A 20526-nucleotide genomic window follows, 5' to 3' on the forward strand; every position below is an offset into this window, starting at 1 on the left:
GCACGTATTTAGTAGAGTGGAGTTAATGTTATTCTTCCCTTATTGGACAATTATATCTCTCCTTGCCTGCAACATATATGCAAGTTTTCCAGGCAGCAAGATTATATGTCCCACCCCTATTGCTGCTTTAACGAATTATCTTACCATGATAAATGATGCGCTGCTCCAAAAAGGATTTTATTTGCAAAAGAAAGAGGGCCATTTCATAGCTGTTCAATCTTGAGGGAAGGGGGGGGGATAGTCCAAACACACTGTGGAAAATGACTAATGAATTTTAAAGGAGAGTGTCGCAAATGCGACGGTGAGTATTTTCCATCCTAAGCAGTGCAGATTGGCTGAACACTTGAGTTTATCTTCAATTACCACTCGCAGAAACACCTTGGAAAACTTGGGTTAACAGGGGTTAAATGACGTGTTGATTCTTAACTGTAGGGGGAGCTAGTATCTCAGTTTCTCTCTCTCTCTCTCTCTCTCTCAAACACACACACGTACACATATACATACACACGCACACACACACAATGCAAGCACACATTTTCCTTGACATTTGTTGTCGACACTTCCACTCTTTCTCCCCCTCCTCTCTCCCTCTCTCTCTCTCTCTCTCTCTCTCTATCACAGCGCATACTAATACTGTGAAAGGACCGACCTCCCTCCCTCTTTTTTTCAGGAGGGGAGGGGGTGGTGAGCGAGGTAGCCGTTTCAGTTCAGCATTCTTTTTCATGAGGCTGGCTGTGCTAGTCTACCAGCTCTGAGTCCTGCACAGCGAGCGTTGCCGATGCTGCACTGGGCCACGTTTCACCTGCCTGTAGCATGTAATGTGTCATAGGTACCGCAAGAAAAAGGGCTATTTTTATTCTTTTTTCAAAAAATGCCACTTCCATTTTTGTGAAGGAACAGAAGCGAGAAGACAGACTGGGTGGGGGGACGCAACCAACGCCCCCTCCTCAAAAAAGAGAAGAAAAACGGAAGGCACTGGAATATTTGTTTTTTTCTTTCGTTTTTTGTTCTTCTTTTTCCTCATCGTTGTGCTGGGGGGCACTTTCTCCTTTCATTTGCTGTTGCTCTCCGTCATTTGCCTCCTTATCTATTTCTCCATCTACCTGTTCAACAATTTCTACTATTTATGAGCAAGAAAAGGAGCCGAAGAGAGAGAGAGGAGGGGAATATATCCATTTTTCCCCCTTTTCTTTACCTTTTTCATTCCTTCCCTGGCTGTTCCTGTCTTTCTCAATCCCTTCCTCTGCCTCTGCTTCCCCTTTTACATCCATCACACCCCCTCCCTCAACCCCCCCACCCCCCCCCCCTTACCCCTCGTCTTTGCCCCTGGACTCCCACTCTTTAAAAATGGGCTCGTTAAATTTTGACTGAAATTTCCACACTTCCTTTTTCATCATCTTTCCCTTTTTTCTTCTTCCTCCTTCCTCCCTCCCTTCTCCCTTCATCCTATGCATCAGTATTTTGGGAGATTCTGTGAAATATTTATAGGTAGGTTTGCTAGTTTTTAGTGTCTGTCTATCATAGTCTGTCTGTGTGTGTATATGTGTGTATGTGTGTGAATTTCATATTCATAAGACACACATTGGCACACGCATACACACACTAAACTATGGCACCAAGAAATTTTACAGATTCCGTCAGCTGATATCTGGTTCGATCCCATCCCTCAATTTTTCTTCACAAACTTCATATGCTTTTTTATTTGATGTCCATTTTACTGGAACCGGTCACCCATTTGTCATTTTCTTTATTTCACCTGAGAACAGAAGATTCTCTTCTTTTCCACCCCATTTGCTCATTTCATCGAAGCGCACATCGTACCGACGCTCCTCTCTCTCTCTCTCTCCATATATCTCACCTTTATCGCCTCACCACCCCCACACAGACTCGGGGGCGGAATTTAAGTCCCGGGGTCGTTTCCTCGTCCAGCAGCCACTGGGGTCGTCTCCCGGCGTTTCCACGTAGCCGTTAGAGACCGAGCTGGCCGCACCGAAATGCACCTGCGCTGCCCGCCTCGGCTCCCCTCCGACAGAGACTGAGCCTCTCAACGCAGGGCGCTGGAACATCTGCTTTAGCTTAGCATCTAATGCTAACGCTCGCCTTTCTACGCTACTGGTCTGTCACCTGTGTGTACTGCATTCTCTCTCTCTCTCTCTCGCTCTCCCTCTCTCTCGTTCTCTCGCTCTCAATTTCCTTTTTCTCCTGGCTGGCTCTCTCTCTCTCTCTTTGCTTCCCTCAGACACAAACTCAAACACCCAGAGGGAATGGATTAAAATATCTCACTAAACTCTTTACCTTTTAAAGGATTTTAGAAAAGCAAAACATTTTTTTTCTCCTCCATACTTTGCTCTGTCTCTCTCTGTCTCGCTCTCACTTGCTCTCTCTCGCTATCTCCCTTTGTCTCTCTCTCTCCTTTTGTCCATTCATCCAATCTTTGTTTTTCCACGTTCCCCGATTGATTAATTCATCGATTTATTCAGTTCTATCACTGCCATTTGAAAATTATTCCCATATTTGGCCGCCCATCCCTGTTGAATTTGGTCCATATGGGGTTTAAGGGAGGACAGAATCTGGGTACGCGTTATATATCCAGGCTGACGTTGTGCATCAGAAGGGTGGGGGGACTCAGTGAATTGAACTACTGTAGACTGCCAACCAGCCAAAAAAACTTGGTTATGAATTATTAGGTGTGTACGTGTGTGCATCAGGCAGAGAAACAGACAAGATGGACAAGCAGTTACTTTTTTAGAATTCATTCATCTACCGCTCAGTCTCTGTCTGGTCATGTTTTCACCCTTCACTTTAAGAAAGGTGTAATACTTCTTCTCTGCTACATCTGAAGATCTTTTTAAAACATTTTTTTTTTGAGTGAACTGCACTGAATATTTATTTTGGATGTAGTTTTTTGGGGGGAATTTCTGTATGGGTTTTGGATTGGATTGACCATGAAACACTGTTGTTAATTGAAATCGATATCAAATTTCAGGACTTTTTTGTCTTTTTTCTAGTGGACTAAACTGATTTAAATAATTTTTTCTGATATTGACTTTGGGATTTTGCCATCAAGGATTAAGGACCACATATTTTTTTAAAATATTACAATTCTTACACTTACAGTTGTTATACCTCTCTTCTCTCTTCAAAATGACATCTAAAATGCAAGCCAGTTGATGGAAAGGGTTGAATAGGTGAGTACAATGCTATTATAAATGTACCTATTTCCTCTCTTCTCTTTCCTGTTGTTAGTGTGTATGTATGTGCATTCATAAATATTTCTGTGTTCCTGTTTGTGTATTGTTTGAATGTGTCCCTTTGGGTATCAGTGTGTGTGTGTGTGTGTGTGTGTGTGTTATAAACCGTAACCCAGTTCCATTACAGTATCAGGACATCAGTGTGTGTGTGTGTGTGTGTGTTGCGTACGAGTTTACTGGTGACGTTGTAGTTAGCTGTGTAGGTCTATTATCAGTTCATTATTTTAAAAAATCTACGTATATCGCTCTGTCTGTTCCACAAAGACTGATTACCTCACTATGACTAAATATTTGCATATAAACCATATCTCTGACCCAGTACCTCTCCATGTTCCAGCCACATGCACGCACAATCTATCGCACACTTATGTAACTTATTCTCTATAAATTCATTATGTTTCTGTCTCTTGCTCTTTCTGTATAATTTTAGCTATTGTCCCCCACCCACTTCCCTACTCAATGCAGTTCTAGACAGTTCTGTGTGTGTGTGTCTGTGTGTGTGTGCGTAACAGAAGTACAGATGCTTATATATATATATATATATATATATATATATTATATATATATTTATTTATTTAGTTATTCTTTTTTTTTTTTTTAAAGGCCTTGGCATGTGTGGTGTACCTCGGACGTGTTATCTTTCAGAGGGTACACAGCCTCTGCGTTCCTCTAAAGGGGGCGATGATGAGGACGGGAGGGGGTTTGATCTGATCTGTAGTGCACTGTGCCAGAGAGAAGGTTACGGCATCAGAGGAACACAGTCTGTCCCAAACAGGAGCCTGTTTGCCTGCTCCGTCCGTGTCTCATGAACCAGAATAAGGTGACGGGACCTGGAAACGGCTCCCCAGTGGTCATAGACATCGCCCTAGTGTGCGATCACGGATGTGATGCGATGAAATTTAGGTTCTGATGTGATCTCCCTTCACAGCCTGTACAAGTGAACCCGTAGCCTGTTGGGACATCGCTCAGAACTCAAGAGAATTAGGTGATGCTGGGTGATAAAGAAACTGTGGTACTGACCAATCAGAGGACACCTACAAAGCTTGATGTCAAACTAAATGGAGGGAGCTGACTGGCAGGATGAATGGAGCAGAGTTATTTGTGGTTAAAACCGGCAGGCTGTGCAGACGTACACCTCTGTGATGTCAGAATTTCCCCTTATGACATCACATGCAATGATCACCTCCTTGCAGTGAAAACTGAATGAATCTAACTTGCTAGTTTCTTCATCGTCAAGAGGATCATTGCAGAATCCTTGAGAATCCATTGTGTTTTATGAATGAGTTCAAACCGTGGCGTTTCTTTCATTGTCTGTAATAAGCACAGTAATGTGAATTTACATGTCACCGATAGGTTACAAAGATAAGGCACAAAGTTTGCTGGGATAGCCATCTATTGTTCTTCAGTAGAAGCCACCACCAAATACCATGTACACTATATCCAAAGTAAACCTGCTTTTAAAAATCTCATTTGTCACATAATTTCACTGGTTGATTTTGATGTGCTCAGTGGGTTATTTTGAGGTTTTAAGTGGTCATACTGTGCGGGCACTATATCTGTTAGCATATCTGTGTTTTTGTACCATGGAATAAATGCTAAACAAGAGGCTGCAATTTTCAAACCAGAGTGGACTACCATTTCAGAAAGATACTTAACTATAATCTGTTATTCACCTGTAAGGTCATGTTCACTTTCCTTCAGATGAATGATACGTATTTATGAAACAAACATCCTTCACATTTAAATACTTAATTATTTTAGGATAATATTATTAAAAAATTAGCATTATTTAAATATTTAAGATCATAAAAAACTGAGATTACAGAAATTGCTCCACCCAGTAGAGTAGTAAGCGTGGATATCGACGCCGTTTGGAGGTGATAAGCACGCGCCCGGTGCGTGTTTGTGCCGTAGCGAGGAGTTCTGGCCCAGATCGCGAACCGTGAAACGGAACCATCTCCGTGCCGGGAGAACTGTGGGACTCCGCCGCCTCAGCTCGTGCCCACGCCTGAGCGCACCGCGGCGTCTGCGTCACATTCCCGCTCGAACGCGAGCCGCGTTCTAACCCCAAGGCCTACGCCACACGTCAGCGTGAAAAAAACGGCTTAAAGACAGCGCCGCACTTCTGCCTCCTCACGTCTCCGACAGCGCCAAAATCGAAGTTGTACCTCGCAGATTTTCTCCCTGAGCTACATTTTAAGACAAACATGCCTTCTACCCTACTGTAACTTGTCGGAGCCTGGCCTAGCTAAAGAAAATAAGATTTTTGCGTACTGGTGATGTATTTTCAGGGCACTTACAGAGCGTGAAAGATGGGCCATGATCTCCTGCAATTAAACTCTTTTCAGTAATTAATTTCTGCAGATTGAGGGAGACTGCTATTGAATGCAAGGATGTCAATTAGAGTGCATGTAATGTGTGTAGTTTTCATTATCCGATTGTACATGTGTCATAATTGAAATCCCATGTATACAGGTTGGTTTGTGTAATTGTGTAATCATTTGCAAGATTAAACACATAAACATTTTTATATGGTATTATACAACAACATGTTTATTGTAATCGGAATTGTATGATTATTATTGGAAATCGTTCATTGTTTGTCTGAGCGTGTGATTGTGTGTTTGTGTGCTTGTGTGTGTGTGTGAGATCACCAATCTATTAAATATAGAAACTACAATCTGTTGCCTTGGAGACACTGTTCATTATTAATCACCATCATTCTAGTGTATCATTTATTTTTGAAGTATCGCCTTTTCAAAGACACTTTTGCCTGTTGAAATAACAATGGAAAAAGCTGGCTTATCGAATGCTCATTCTGTGCTGTTAAGTGTGTGTCTGTGTGCACATTCATGTGTGCACGTTAGAGTGTGTATATATATGTGTGTGTCTGTGTGCACATTCATGTGTGCACGTTAGAGTGTGTATATATGTGTGTGTATGTGTGCATCTATGTTTGTGTGTATGTGCATTCTTGTGTGTGTGTATGCATGTGTGTGGATGTTTATTTGTATGTATGTGTCCCTGCGTGTGCATTTATGTGTGTGTGTGTGTATGTTTGTGTCTCTATATATGCATGTGAGTGTGTGTGTGCATTGTGTGTGTGTGTGTGTGTGTGTGTGTATGCTTTTGTGTGTGTGTCTCTATTTTTGTGTGTCATTAGCATTACTAGAAGTTATTCGCAGTGCTATGGAACTACTTTTTGAGAATCAGAGCGAGAGAGAAAATTTTGTATATAAGCGTCGGGTAGAATACATAATTTATTACACTGCCTATCTGAATCAAAATCATTCTCTGATCTATAATTCTCTCTTCCTCTTGTCCGTTGAAAGTGATAAACACGCATACCATACACACACACACACACACAAACACACAAACATGCATAGGAAGGGGGACATGATGCAGCATGAAGATCGAAAGAGAAATGGTGTGGAAGGCAAACAGTGAAAGAGTAATTAACAGAGAGGAAGGCAGGAGAAATTTAAAGCAGTCCCCATCCCAATACACATAAAACATATTCAGCACTGAATAAGCGGACTGCCAGTACAGAGATAGAGCATTTTATCATTTCTTTGACAGATTGACTGACAGATAGTTTCAACAGATATCTGAACATGCCACCAAATTGGGACATTATTCTGAAAACGCCCCCAATCTGAAAGACACACTACCCCTGGCCCTGCCCCGCCATGTGGAAGACAGTGTGTCATTATTTTGGAGTAGGCTGAGATCTGAGGAGGGAGGAGTCAGAGTCAAGGGTGTCATGCAGAGAGTTTCCATACTGAAAAACCCCAGGCTGAACCGTGCACCCCCCCACCCCCCCCACCCCCCACCCAAAGCAATGAACCCTACCATTAAGGTGAAACTGACCCCCCCAGTCCTGTTTCCTCTCTCTCACACCATGTTGCTCTCTCCCCCTCTCCATTCCTCTCTTCCACACACTTCCCTCTATCACACCCTGTTCTGCGCTCTCAGACCCAAAAAAAACATGGGGGGAAAAATCAAGGGGAGCAAAGAACAACAACAAAACAAAAAATCAGCCGTCCCTCGCTGGCACTCTCCCTCCCTCAGCCGGCCCACAATTGGTCTTCTCCCTCAGCCTCAGCCGTGATTGGCCACCAATTGGGGTCCTCGTTCAGGCCTCTTTCCTCAAGCCACTGAGGGTTTTTTTTTTTGGTTTTTTTTTTTAGCGGAACACAAAGTGGAGCGGACTGACGCATCTGCACTCCATCAAAATGATTACTGAGTCCGAGAAATCACGTCCTCCATCTCTCCTCTCTTTGGCTCCTTTAACCACCTGCACAATCCACGCATGTATCTGTGCTGTTATCTAAAAACCATGGTTTTATTTCATGCTGTGGCTACTGAACTCCCGACAGTTAGGGCGCACAAGAGACCATTCGGGAGAGGGAAATGAATTGAGCGGTGGAATTGGTGCTATTATGTTCAGAAGCCACTGTGTTTGAAATCAATACGATCAATTGCGATCAATTCTTGCTTGTCGGCAGGGGAACTGCCACAATTATGCTCGGACACCGTTGTGTATGAAACCAGTCGATAAGTATTTTTTATCAATAATCCCAACTATCATATTCTTTTTTCTCTCTTGTTGTTTTAATTGCTCTTATCAAACATGTATAATTTACATTTTATGCAGTATATTTTCAGCTCAAAAAAAGGATTATAGGAGGCATTTTATAAAGAGGGATATTGTGAAGAAAAGACAATTTAGAGTCAATTTGTCTAAAAGAGATCAAAAAAGGTTTGAACGAGCAATGAAAACCAAGGCCATTTCTTTCTTAGATTTTTCTATTTTTAAAGGTGTGTACACCCAGAGCCAGGGAAAAGAACATACTTTATTTTTTGCCCGTAATTGTTTTTTTTTTTTTTTTGCTTTATTCATTTTACACATTTAATTTTTTCATTTTATCAATTTAATTGTTGCACTGCTCATTCAGAAACAGGTACGTGCAAAAATGATGATGACGTTAAGTTTTATCCTAGACAATCTTTTTTTTTTTTTTTTTTTTGAAGAATGGCCTTGATTTAGACATTGCTCAAAATTTCAGTGTTCTAATGGTGACACAGAGTTTCATGTGTCACCATTACAAAAGCAGTCATGCCATTTTTTTGAGGTTTTATTTTTGTTAAAATTTAGCTTGATTATAAGCAGACTCTTATTAGTGAATTTTGATGCAAACGTGTCGAAGCAAGCCTAGAACACGCACACAGGGTTCATCGGTCCGCCCTGCCCATGAAGACTTGGATATGAAGGACGCTGGTATTCATACATAAGACTCTTTTTCTCTCCCTTTCTCTGTCCGTGGCGTGTCTTTGCGTGATGTCATCAGCTCGTCCTCCCGGTGTCCGAGGCCATGCGATCGAGAGAGGAGCCGCGGGGTGCAGCACCATGCCAGTTCTGAAACGCCCAGAGGAGATCTGGACTGGCAATACTCACGGTAGGACAGTCCTGCACTCCTTCCCTCTCTCTCTCTCTCTCTCTCTCTCTCTCTCTCTCTCTGTACCCCTCTCCCTTTCTCTCCCTCTCTATGTACAGTTCTCCTCAATTTACCTACCTCTCCTGCCCATCCAGGAAGTGTGTGTGTGTGCGCGCGTGCGCGCGTGCACATGCACACATGCTATTTCATTTCATTCCCTTTCTACACGTATCTATAAGCATCCCTCTTTTAATGTATAATTAATGTTGTATCTGAAGGCATTGGGGTGGGAGGGGGTGGGGGGGGGGTAGGGGGGGTAGCGGGTTTTCGATTGTTGTACCATCTGTTTTGGCTTTGTGCTGTTTCTGCCATGCCTGTCAATCAGGCCCGGGGCTTGGCTTGGAGGGAGGGGGGGGGGGGGGGGGGGGGGTGGGAGCGGGTCGCACGTTCGGTTGCGAGGTCTTTAGCGCTCGGCGCAGCGCATGTTGCGATCAATGTGCGATGAAGAGATAGTCATCCTCACAAGGTCGTTATTGGATATTGGGCTCATTTGCATAGCTTTACAAACAATTGATTAAGCAATTAAAGGATTTGGCTCGAGTCGGATCTTGTGTCCAGAAGGGCCTGCCCATTTCTGCGGTGTGCATACATGTGTAGGCGTGAATGTACTACATGTGATGCGTCGGATATAGGAAGTCCTTATGCAGGAAGGGCTCTATGAGTGTTTGTGCTGTAAACGCACATTTAGAGGGAAGCCAATGGAAGTTTCTACAGGACAGCTCTGCTCATGGCTGACCTGAACTGCCCCATATGGGGCATTTCTCCACATGAGCTCCTCCACCAACTCCTCGCTCCCTCTTTTACCCTCCTTATACACTGTCACAAAGAAAGGTACTGTGGAGGTACATTTTTGTTCTTCAGGGAACAAATTTCCCAAATGTACCCTGAAAGTACACTCATGTTCTATTTGGGTGCTAACAAGTACCTTTTACACACAAAAAAGGTAAAAATGAATTTATGTACTGCTGGCTAGGGGTACAGCTTTTATGTACCTTTTGGGTGCCACCCCAGTGACTAACATTTGTACCTTTATCTGCAATTTTTCATACCCTTTTTTTTTCTCTGAGAGTGTACCTCTTTTCCGCTCTCCTCCCTTATATGCTTCACTCCCCCTCTCCTCATGCAATGATTTTTTTCTTTCACCCCACTTTCTCTTTCTTCTTCTCCTCCCTCTTCATCAGTCCTCTCTTATCATTTATCCTCTGGCATAGTTTCACCAACTCTCTCTCCCTTTCCCTCTCCCTCTCTCTCTCCCTCCTTCCCTGCTCAGTTAGGCAGGTATGAGAGGGAGAAAGACAGGGTTCTTATGCTGGGATTAATGTGATGGGAGCACTGCCTCTTCCTCTGCAACCCCAACTGCCCCTGCCTCTACAGCTCAAATCCATGGCCCTACATTAAGGGTAATGTTTAGTTTAAACACTGTTACCCTCTACCCCTATGCATTATGTGTCAAACAACATTATGATTTATTAGAATAATAACACATTGATCTTTTTTTTTTTAATCAACTCGTATAACTCATTTATATCAATCGCAAAAGGGATTTCATCCCTCGGCTGAATTAATATTTCCATTACCATTGCCATGCATTATTTATCAAATCCTCTGCGCTTTGGTTCCAGGCTGAGGTAATCATTTTCATGAAGGAGATGTGATGAAGGTTCTGCAGCCAGACAGGGAGACTGAGGAAGAGATCAGGAAGGGGTTGGTGGGGGCATTTAAATTTAAAATATAAATTTATTGGTTGAAACAGACCACTGTACTTTTCAAAATGTTTTGCAAAGTAGACAAAACAGTCCCGTCCCGTCTCCCCCCCCCCCCCCCCCCACTTACTCACTCTCTCTGTCTCTCACACACTCACACACACTCTCTCTCTCACACACACACAAACACAGCCATAAAAACTGCAGTAGCCTTTACAGCAACTCCCTCAGCCAGCCAATAAAATACTGACTTATTAAATGAAAACATTCAACATGGTATATAGGCTTGTTAAAATGAAGGGCAGTCTCTGCGATTTCATAATGTAACATCTGATAAATCAGCTACATCTGCCAGCTACGCTACATCTTTTGCACCAGCTATGCTATATCTTTCACACCAGCTATGCTGGATCTTTTAAACAAGCTATGCTACATCTTTCACACCAGTTATGCTACATCTTTTACACCAGCTATGCTATGTCCCGCTGTGTCTGGTTTAATACCTGCAGTATTGTACTCTATTTGAGTATTTGGCAGTGTGTGTGTTTGTGTGTGTGGATGTGTGATAACATATTTGAGTATTTGGCAGTTTGTTCAGGATATTGTGTGGTACTGCATGTGGTGTAAAACAGAACGAATAAAACCTGTTAGCAGCAGCAAAATATAAAGTTTTTACAACTGAAAATTTAGGTATATTCAAAAGATTTTTAGACTTTTCTACAAAACTGCCAAAATCAATGTGCGATAATGAGGTAGTACCTCTTGCATCACCAAGTGTCCTCATCACACAAACTTCAAATATCTGCTGGCTCAAAAATGACCTCAGCTGACAGAAAAATGCCATTGATTTCATTTTTTCCCTGTCAAAATGAATGGATTGTCATTTAAAAAAAATGCTTTGGTCATATTAGGCAACACAATTGTCTGAATTAAGAGCAAGAGCAATCAAGGCACTTTATTTCTAAATCGTTAAGAATGAACAGTCTCCTTGCGGTCACCGACTGAGGCACGGACGCTAACGAGGAAACAAGCTTCTGCTAGGCGGGAAATTCAGCGGCGTCTGCAGGGAGCTGCGCTGTGTTACTGGCTTCAGCGGGCAGTCGGTTGGATTTGCATTTAGCCATTCAGCCTTTTTGTCACAACATGAGATTCAAATACGAGATGACTGGGAAGTGCTTCGGACAGAGAGAGGGGCAGGGTTCCACTGGCTGCCTCACAGTGCCACACCTGTACAACAGGGAGGGAGGGGTTTTGCGCTCGGACGTGTCTCATTTTGAAACCCCTCCTCTCTTATTCCTTATGCTCTTACGGCGACCCTTGACCCCTGACCTCTGTGTCACTGATGAACTGTAGTTACAGGCTTCTTAACCGCCCTGCTTGCAGGGAGAAACCTTGACCGGTCTGTGGCGATGTCACCTAAACCTCAGAATGCGCAGGAATATACTGTAGTACGCACACCCCAATATATCATAGCACTGCAGCCGTTTGTAAATCATTGGGTAAAAGAAAATTTATCGTAATGTCTCGTGAAGAAAGATGATACGCAGGACACTTAGGGTTCTAGACAATAAAATGGCCAGTGTTCAATTCAACTCATAACAGAGCTTATGTGAACGAGTCCGTTATGGATCAAATGTACTCTGCCACTAATATAGTGCTGTGTGGCCCTATAGACCTATACATTTATCCACACAAATGCACGTATATACAGTATCTATGTCTGCATCTATATATTATTTTTACTTTATTTTGTACATTGCATTATTCTGATGTCAGTTCACTACTTGGGCATGCAGGTTATGAAATTATGTTATTATCAGTCTCTTAAAACATCCTGTTTAACCACCAGGCATCACATTTCAAAACTAATGTGTTATAGAGCAGAAAAAGCAGATTGTCTCTGGTTTTTAACGTTCTCATCATGCTCTGCATTCAGCAACAGAAATCTACAGGGAAAATGTGTTGCGTGGCTGCAGCGAAGAAGAGCAGTGAAATCAATCTGCCATAAAAATGCCCTGTTTCAGCATTAAAGATACATGACCTCTGTTTAACAGTAATATGCTTAAGCATAAAAAACAATATATAACCGATGTGCATTTTTAAATGGCTACATCTTGCCAGACAATGGGAAATGAATGCTAAATACGCCCATAAATGTTATTGCACCCAAGTATTTGCTGATGTAATGGATGCATGTATGGCATTACTGCATTCAAATATGCTCTATAAATCTATTAATAGAGTAACTAGAACTGATGATAACTTGTATATATATCAAAGGCATAACATATTTAGACAACATATAAAATATCTTTATATGTTGTATTTAAGTTCTCTACACTACCATTACATGGAGTATGCGTTTCAGGAGCATCCGGAGGCACTGCATTGGGATTGTGTGAGAGATGTGTGAATGCTGCAGTAGAGCTGGCTGCTCCATTCGGCGCTATTAACCTTACACAGCTTACAACGCACCGTGAAGAGTCACAACGTTTGATGCAAACAGGAAATACGGAACGCATTAGGAGCACAAGCGGCGCACGGACAGTTGTCATTAAAACCACCCCGGTCGCTGCGATCAAATATTCATAACAGCTGCGAAATGTGGGGCTTGCAATGCAAGCCTGCTATAATATTTATTTCTATCAATCCCGGCTGGGGTATTAACCGTTGTAACAGCCGTGGGTCTCGAAAGGGGAACGAAGAAAATGCGAGCCTGTGCGGAAGAGGACAGGAACTCGTCTCAGAACCTTACTGCTTCCTGGGTTTGAGGGAGCACTCCTCTGACCCTAACTCTGAAGTGGAGTGACTGAGCGGTCTGTGTGAAGCAGCCTCAGAAGCTCCGGCCGAGCGCTTCGCCGTGGCAGAGTCTGAACCTGAGAGGCTAGCGGTATATCAGGGTGTTTGTCTATGTTGCAGTTGGCGCTCGCTGGGAACAGCTTGGTAATTAATTAACCATGACCAGAGAGGGTGGTGCGGGGCAAAGGGCCCTTAGGAGGTGTTGGGGGGGAGGGGGGGGGCCATAATGAGGGCTGGTGGGGAGGGGCGGGGGGGTCTTGGTGGTGGTGGTGGTGGTGGTGGTGGGAGTAAATAATATGTCAGTCCAAAAAATCACCTAGGAGCAGGAGACAACAGTGATCAATTCACACGTGTGCTTGAGAAACCGTGTCAAGGAGAAACGAGCCAAAATGCACCGTGTGTGCTAACTCAATGCGACCGGGAGCTCAATGGGACTGTGAGTTTACGGGGACTCTGTGTTCACAGGTACTCTGTGTTCACGGGTACTCTGTGTTTACGGGGACTCTGTGTTCACAGGTACTCTGTGTTTATGGGGACTCTATGTTCCTGGGGACTCTTTGTTTATGGGGACTCTGTGTTCACGAGAACTCTGTGTTCACGGTTACTCTGTGTTTACGGGGACTCTGTGTTCACGGGGACTCTGTGTTCATGGGGACTCTGTGTTCACGGGGACTCTTGAGCTAACTGGGGCCTGAGCTCAGGATGCACAGGGGTCAGGGAAAATGTGGCCGTTATGGGGGGGTTGATGAAGGAGGCTGAGGGAGAGTAAATCTGGGCTGGGGGGGTTCGTGGAGGGCAGTGGCTCTGCCAAAGTAATAAGGTTCCCTTCAACCTCTAACTGAAATAATGGCCAAGGAATTAGGGAACACCTGAGGGCTAATGGTGAAGCTGAGAAACAGTCTCTCCCAGCAGCCATGCTGTACAGAACAGGCCAAGCCCTTGCCTGTGTGTGTGTGTGTGTGTGTGTGTTGCGCGCGTACATGCGTGATGGTTGCACATTTGGATGTGGGCGTGTTTACCTGTTTTGCTGAGCATTTGTGTCTGTTTTGCCAGACTTTGAATGTGTGAGCAGATTGGGATTTTCTGTTGGTAGCTATTCGCAGGTGTTTCCGCAAGTGTGAGTTTGTATATTAATAGGAGAGTGTTTGGCTGTTCTCTGCACTTTGAGTGCGTGCCAAACGCCAAAGAATCAATCAGGGAGAGTGACACAGAGAGGGGGAGGGAGAGAGAGAAAGGGAGAGAGAGAGAGAGAGAGAGAGAGAGAGAGAGAGAGAGAGAGAGAGAAACCATACTCGCTCTACATTGAGAAAGGGAGAAAAAAAGGACAGAGGGGTTACAAACAATAGTCCTTTTAATTTCATTTTTATCTCTTTCATTTCATCATTGCACATATTCTCTCTTTCTCTCTACCTAGCACTTTCTTCCTCCTCCTCCTCTTCTTCCCTCCCTTTAATCCCTCCATCCTTCACTGAGAAAAGGAGAAAAGAGGGAGCATCTACTGAATGTGCTCAATCAGATCACATTTATTCAGAGCAGTCATTGAATGTCTAAGCTGCGAACATGCAATCGACACAGATACATCGGGCACATTTGAAGCAAGCAAATCATCTGGAACCACTGTCCACAATTCAATTGGGTAAATCCAATGGATTTTCTTTTCAGTCTCCTTTCTCTTTCTGTCCTTTTCGATTTTCCACTTTCTTTTCCTATCTCTCTTTCTGTGTCCCTGTTCTGATCTGACTTGTCCCTCACTCCTCTCGTTCTCTCCCTCTGTCCCTCCCCCTCTCTCTCTCCATCCCTCCCCCTCTTTCTCATACTTCTTTTCCCTCTCTTCCCATTACTTCTCCTGCTTTTAATTAAAGCCTCTGAGTATCGGGGGATTTCAGTGTAGCTGTGATTTAAATGGGGAGAGAGACATAAACTTCACATTACTGTCAGACCAAAGCAAATTCTATTAACTCCAGGAAAATTTGCTGCGTTTGCTTTTTATTTTTTTAATTTTATTTTTGGAGTGAAAGATGTGTGTGTGTGTGTGGGGTATATTCATATTTACTTATTTATTTATTTTCCTTTGTTTTGGTTGAAGAAACTTTGCAGGGACATTGTGTGCGATTGTTATATGCTCTGGCCTTGCCACATGAAAGATTGAAGTTGACAGGATTTCGGTTTGTTCAGTCAGTTCATATGCCTAGTGCGTGTGATGAAGGTCGCTGTAATATTGATACATTTAGGGTATATATTTGACACTGGATCAGACAAAATGTACTCTTACTTACCGACACAAGAATAAGTGAAAGAAAAAAGTTAAGTATTGGTATATTTATATGCGAAACTGTGTTTCACAGAAACCCTTTCTTAAACTACAACCAGGTTCCGGCTGACAACACCTCTACTTCACGTTTCCTCATTTTTAATTCATGATTCTTTTTTTTTTGCATTGTGTTTCTGACAACAAGTGACATTGTTTGACTCTCAGGAGCAAGAGAAGCTGCAGAACGAGGAAGAAACCAGATTGTGTGTGCCTGCGTGCGTGTGTGTGTGTATGTGTGCACGCGTGCCTGCGTGCGTGTGTGTGTGTGTGTGTGTGTGTGTCAGAGCATGCACTGTACAATCAAGATGACAACACTTTATTAGGCAGTGAGATTAAGTGTGGTATATACTCTCCTTATGTTGCCCAAGCACATGCATGAATGACCAGTGATCGACCCTTCTCTTAAGGTTATGCCACTGTTCAGACCACGCCTGGTCATAACGGTCGCACCATCGTGTGGGGAATTGAAACGGTCAGCTGTTTGACTTTTTGATTCATTACAAACATTTTTTTAAAGCAAAGCTACTCTTTATTGCATATCACCTTATAGACATCACGGTCAGCAGTAAGTAGATGGTGCGTAAAATAATCTCACCAAAACAAATGCATGCACAGTACAGTACAAATTTTACTGCAACTGTAACTACACTTTCCTTCTGCCCTGACATGACCTTCATTGCTTTTAGCACTACCACTGCCGCCACCACCACCACCACCTCTACTAATAACAACAACAACAATAATAGATGTTTCTCTAATTATTATCATGGTAACCTGCAGGTATTGAGATAATATCTAGTTAGCTGGTCAGTCATTTCATGATTACCTTGAACAGTGGGGGGAAAATACCCTTAGGGATGGTAGCATTCTAAGCTAGGTAGATTTTTTTTAAAATAAAGGCATTGTATAAATGTGTTTCACCGGCCTGTTAGCACTGAATTCATGTTAAGGGCTGTTTCTTATGAAGCTGGAGTGATGGAAAATATGTCAGATGTTATGGAGATTTTTGCGGCTGCTTTCAAACGGCTTAGTGTCGAAACAGCTTGTGTGGTGTCAGCAGTCGCATATCACGAGCAGCTACGTTGTGTACTTCTTTAAGGCATTGCATTTAGCAGGTTTTAGTAGCATGCTTGCATTAAACATGGGTGTAGGGTTAGTACTGCTGTTCATTCATCGATGATCTTGCCTTGGAAGAGGAAATGAGAGACGTTTGAAAGTAAATGTTAGCAAATGAATGATTTCTGGAAGTATTTACCAGCCAATAGCCTTTTTTCCCCCCATTCAGACAGTTACACACCAGCCAGCTCAAATTCAGCTTTTACAGAAAGAGGCCATTCTGCTTTCCCTGGTTGCCATTTTCAACATAAGATAACGGTGAGCCAACCAGACAGAAAAAGAATGATTTTTTTCAGATGATAACTAAAAGACAAAAGAACAAACATGTCAGGTGACAAAAAGCTGATGTGCATTGGAGTGGATTGTCAAATGTGTGTAAGTTCTTGTGAAAGTCGCAGGCGGTGTGAGAGATCCAGCTCGGCCAATAGCACTGCCCTGAATGGAGTCTGATGTGAACTCATTTCAGGCTGTTTATATATGTTGATCAGATGAAGCAGGAGAGTGAAATTGAGTGTGTTGGAGGGCAGGGCCGCTGAGCTGCAGCTCAATGCATTTCTCCTGCTAGTCACACTTTATTTTTATGTCCTAAGTATGCTGTACAGGTCTGTATGTAAGGATTAATATATGCTGTTCAGGTCTGTATATAAGGACCTGTATATGCTGTACAGGTCTGTATATAAGGACTTATATATGCTATTCAGGTCTGTATATAAGGACCTGTATATGCTGCACAGGTCTGTATGTAAGGACTTATATATGCTGTTCAGGTCTGTATGTAAGGACTTATATATGCTGTACAGGTCTGTGTACTGACCTATTTATGCTGTTCAGGTCTGTATATGGAGGACCTGTATATGTTGAATAGATCTGTACATGAGGACCTATATATGCTGTACAGGTCTGCATATAACATATATTTATTTTGGTATTTAGCATATGCTTTTATCCAGAGTGACTTACAAAGTAGTACAGCACTAGGAGTCAGTATTAAACACTGGCAAGGTCAATGAGTAGCCTCTAAGTGACAGCAACGAGTATACTGCAGAACATGCATACACTTAGTATGAAGCAAAAGGCAAAGGATACGTCCAGCTTAATACCAAACTAGCGATAATAGTGAGCTATTTGCTATGTGCATCGTAGTGTCAGAACACTAGGGTTGAAGCCTAAGTGCACAGTGGTCACCGTGGCTAGAGCTGGGAGTTGTGTGTTTCTTGAAGAGATGATTGTTCAGTTTGCAACAAAAACTGGGGAGTGTCTGTGCAGTCCTGACTGAAGGGGGTGGGGTCGTTCCATCACCTGGGAGCCAGGCAGGGGAAGAATCTGGACCTGGCCAAGCTTCGGCCAGGCTGTTCCTGGGAGGGGAGTGACCTGCTGACCCTGATGTAGCAGTCACAGGGGGGCAGGTTGGGGGCTGAACCGTGGCCCGGACGTATACAGGCAGGAGCTGCAGCTTTGAGGTCCTTGTCGGTCAACGCCGATGTTTTTAACTGGATGCAAGCAGCAGCTGGGAGCCAGTGGGGTGAGCACAGCAGGGGGGTGACGTGTGAAAACTTGGGCAGGTTGAAAACCAGCCATGCTGCAGCACTCTGAATGAGTTGGATGGGGGTTTCACTGATATATAGAGACCTGTATATGCTACACAGGTATATAACAACATTATGAAAACCCCATTCAACATTGATTATCACAACAAAGCAGCACGGGGAAACAGCCCATGTCTGGACCCCTTTGTTTCATTGTGTCAACGAGACTTAACTTGAAGCAGACACCCCCCCCCCCCCCCCCCCCACACACACACACACAGAATGACGGCTCAAAAGAACCACCTCAGCTGAATATAATGGTGTGTGATGTGCTTCAGTGTATTTGGCAGTGATTGCAGTAGTTTTGTAATTAGCAATCAGTGGGTGGCTAGAAGTTTGGATTTAATTCCAGTTTATGTTTTACTTGTTATCCTTGTCAGCATTTCTCATTCATGCTAATTTGTTTTAATTTATTATCACTAATGCCAGTGGACTGCTTCAATTGGATGAACCTAGTTTTAACCGGGTACATTCTCCTGTCCGAGTTTGCATCATCAAATTTTGTGTCATATGTCATATTTATGCTCACAAACATTTTAAATACATGGCTAGTGCACAGCCACCGAACACACAAACGTACACAGCTGCCAAGTGCAAACGAACACGAATTCACGAATCGTGCACGCACACTACAGCACGTAACACCTACTAATCCAAAAACAGATTCCAAAAATAACAGTTCGAAATGAGATGGATTGTGTAGGGCAGATTATTGCAACTCTAATCTGTGAAAAAGCTGTCAATAAAACACATTTAAACTGATTACAGGACAGTTATTGGCAAGGGGTTATTTTAGTTTTTTCTTATTTTCCCCCCTTTTCGGAGACAAGCGTCCGTGTTCACGCGCATAATCATGACGGGCGCTAATCCTAGAGACCGTTTGAATGACATTGGCAAACGGAGGCCACTGAATAAAACACGTGCCGCAGTAATAATAAAGGATGTCCCTTTTAATCATTACAGGAGACTGACAAAAGAGTGGGAAAAATTCATTATTGTGCAAATCACGAAGGTATTTAACCTAACCAACCCACCTTCCATGTTTGGTGCGGTGTGTGTGTGTGTGTCCGCATTTTTGTAGGTGCGTTTGAAAGTGCATGACGGTTGCTAAAATGCAACTATTCTAAAGCATCCAAAATAAATTCTAAAACTCTTTTTCAGTGGCCTACTAATAAAAAATAAAATATCTGTGTAAAATGTCATAAATTATCTTACCAAATATCGAATGAATGCACCGAATTAGAGTCCAACTTCATACCTTCGTCCAATATAAAATATAATTATGCATTTTTTTAATTGACTGAATCGGGTGATTCTATGAAAAAAAGAAAAAAAAGCTGTTTGACGCAGGCGGATATTTACAGTGAAAGTAGAATATTAATATAGAAATAAATGACCATTTAATCACTGAAAAATGATTGAGTTTATAATTTTTCTCGTGCCATTATTACGTACTACGTTAGGCGGATGCGACGCGATTCATAAGAGACCAACAAACGCTCGAAATGTCGTTTGTCATGAAATAGACTCCATTATGCCACTCAATCACTCTGGGTAAGGCTGTAAGGATGTGTGTGGGTCTGTGCAGTAATCAGGAGATGTGAGCGGCCACTCACATCTCATCAGTTTCATTCCCCCCTGGAGCCAAACTCATAAATTACAAACGTCGGATCACGTAAGTATAACTGATAGTGTCTTGCACTATCGTTGCTGTGGTATAAAATACTGTGCAATTCTGTACTTTCCTGTGAAAATGAATGATGTGACGTAATGTTAGTTCTATGTTCTGTGCCAGTGTTTTTCACCCAAGACTACCTCCTGGTTGTCCCCTATGAATAAAATATTGAGTGCTTTTCACCGGGAAAAATGATTGTTATCATAGAATAGTTCAGGAGTGCTTCATTAATCAGGAGATTCTACTTCTACATGTTGTGTAGTTTTTTAAGTGCCTTTAGTGTCACGTGCGAGGTGAGTTTACATTAGGGACATTCATTTATCACAATAACCAGTAAAAGTTAAATCAATTGAAATGTGTTTTCAGTTTTTTTTAAAAATTGTAACCTCTTTGATTGAGTAGGCCTACCGCTAACAGCAGTAGGCATAGATAAAACCCATATAGTAGGCACGGGTTAGAAACTGGTTAAAACCTTTGTAGCACTGGGTTTCGGGAATGTTTTGAGACTAAGAACTGCAATGTTAATATTTCCTGAAACTGGTAGGAGAAGAGTCATCATAAATTAAAATTATGAAGCATGTAAT

The 20526-nt window shown here is 42.7% G+C and overlaps 1 protein-coding gene across 3 annotated transcripts in view; it reads left to right on the plus strand.

Annotated features, from left to right (window-relative positions):
- Nucleotides 1-565: 565 nt before the first annotated feature.
- The window catches only part of LOC118216956 (glutamate receptor ionotropic, NMDA 2B-like), a 75212-nt gene continuing 55251 nt past the window's right edge, over nt 566-20526 (plus strand). Inside the window, exons 1-3 of one of the 3 annotated variants that reach the window (XM_035398622.1) lie at nt 566-1488; nt 3118-3188; nt 8606-8713. The gene's annotated coding sequence lies outside the window, so the exon portion shown is untranslated. Of the gene's footprint in view, nt 3189-8605; nt 8714-20526 lie in introns of all 3 variants that reach the window. The other 2 variants (XM_035398623.1, XM_035398624.1) reach the window with 2 other exon arrangements.

The sequence above is a fragment of the Anguilla anguilla genome, chromosome 17, assembly GCF_013347855.1.
Source record: "Anguilla anguilla isolate fAngAng1 chromosome 17, fAngAng1.pri, whole genome shotgun sequence".
Lineage (NCBI taxonomy): Eukaryota > Metazoa > Chordata > Actinopteri > Anguilliformes > Anguillidae > Anguilla > Anguilla anguilla.